We start from the raw sequence: 2352 nt of genomic DNA on the forward strand, positions 1-2352 counted from the left end.
AAAAAAAATTCATACACACGCACACATGCACACCAGAACACATATGCATTCTTACATGCACGCATCTCCATGTGTGTCAAGTGTCTGGCACATAAACTCTCAATCTATTATTATTCCACATAAACATAAACACATGGAACACAAATATAGTTTTGCACAGCATCCCCAAGTGTATATACATAAATTAAAATGCACAATAATTGAGTGCTCAGAGCACTCTGCTTTATCTCAAATGCTCACAACAATCCAATGAAGTGTGTGCTGTGTTAATTCCCACCCTACAAATGGGGAAAATGAGACTCGGGTCATCTGCTCACAAAAATACCACATGTTCTCACTTATAACTGGCTGCTAGGAAGGAGGGGAGGAGGGAAGGAGAGAAGGAAGGAATGAAGGCAAGACAGACAGAAAAGACCACAACAATAAGTTGAACTTTCAGAAAGAGAGAACAAACCTAAGAATACTAGAGATGAGGGGAAGGAGGGAGGGGGCTTGAGAAGTGATAGGTCTGGTAAAGGGCATAAAGAAATCACCACTTGTAAAAATGAATATGCTAATTATAAATAAAAAAATAAATAAAAAAAGAAATTTGGCCCGTGGATGTGTGCTAGGGTCTGTGTGTGCACGTGAGTGTTTACAAGTGTGTTTACACACATGCTGACTTGAGAGGAGGTGAGTGCATGTGTCCGTATTATCTGTGTGTTTTTAAGTGTGTGCTCCCACACTAACATACACATAGAAACACAAACTGCTGCAAGGTGGTTCTGCCAGTGACCAGCTATGTGTCCATTAAATTTATTATTTAAAAGTTTGTTAATCCTGTTTCTCAAGTTATTTAAAATGGTTATCCTATGTATGCAGTGAAGACGCATTAAGTTTTGCATGAGAAACTCTGCTCTATAAAATGAGGAATTTGTGCTGCAAATGAGACTCTCCTGAATGCACAGCGAAAATAGATTTAAGGTTTAGAAATGATAGTTAATTGGAAAAAAGTTCATTACCTTAAATATAATGAGTTAAAAGTCCATTAATTTTTAAGTCTTTTCTGTGATTGGATTTAGATATATAGCAATGCAATTATTATTGCATCAAATAGATGGTTTGGACCTTACTATTGTTAACTGAAGGAATGTTTTTGAAAATTATCTTTTTTTAAGGGTGTTAATTGAGTTTTTATGTTTTATGTGTATTCTAGCAGGTTGATGCTGCCACACAAAAGCATTGGTTTCTGCACATGGACACTTTTAATATCAAGATTGGAAGGAAGGTTTGTATACTTCCAAAAAGAAAATAAAAAAGGGAGCTAAAGGAAAAAAATTGTCAACAGTACAAGGAAGCAAAAAGCCAAAATCAGAATGGGGGGCATCCTACAGGGCAAATGACCTGATCAATGAGTGGCTGTTAAAGAACAGAGAAGACTTAAGAAGCTTAATGATCACATGTAGCGTAGACCTTATTCAGATCCTGATTCAAAGAAAACAACTATAAAAATAATTGTTGACATCATCAATGACATTTGAACATATATTAATATTTAAAATTCTTGGTACTTTTGTTTGGTATGAAAATAGCAGCATGGTGATGATGTTAAAAATTTGTTTTTATTTGTTAAAATGGAATACTGATGCATTTATAGCTGAAATGACATGGTGTCTGGGTTTTGTTTAAAAATATTCAGAAAAAGAATTCAAGGATAAAACTGGATGTACAAAAGCTACAGTTACAAAAACAGCATGGTACTGGCATAAAAACAGACACTCAGACCAATGGAACAAAATAGAGAACCCAGAAATCAACCCACAAACGTACAGCCAGCTGATCTTTGACAAAGACAACAAGAATATATAACATACATTGGGGAAAAAACTGCCTCTTCAATAAATGGTGCAATAAATTTGCAAACTACGCATCTGACAAAGGACTAGTATACAGAATATATAAGGAATTCAAACAATTTAACAGTAAAAATACAAATAACCTGTTTAAAAAATGGGCAAAGGAATGGAATAAGCATTTCTCAAAGGAAGATATATATAATGGCCAACAGGCACATGAAAATATGCTCAACATCACTCAGCATCAAGGAAATGCCAATCAAAACCACATTAAGATACCATCTGTGTTAGTCTGTTTTGTGTTGCTATAACAGAAATACCTGAGACTGGGTAATTTATAAAGAAGAGAGGTTTATTTGGCTTACGATTCTGGGACAGCTGTGTCTGGCACCGGCCGCAGGCTGCTTCTATTCATGGCGGAAAGTGGCAGGCAGCTGGCAGGTACAAGCAGACTACATGGTAAGAGGAAGCAAGAAAGAGGAAGCAAGAGAGAGAGAGAAGGTGCCAGGGTCTATTA

This window comes from Galeopterus variegatus, unplaced genomic scaffold (genome assembly GCF_000696425.1).
Source record: "Galeopterus variegatus unplaced genomic scaffold, G_variegatus-3.0.2 Scaffold8712, whole genome shotgun sequence".
NCBI lineage: Eukaryota > Metazoa > Chordata > Mammalia > Dermoptera > Cynocephalidae > Galeopterus > Galeopterus variegatus.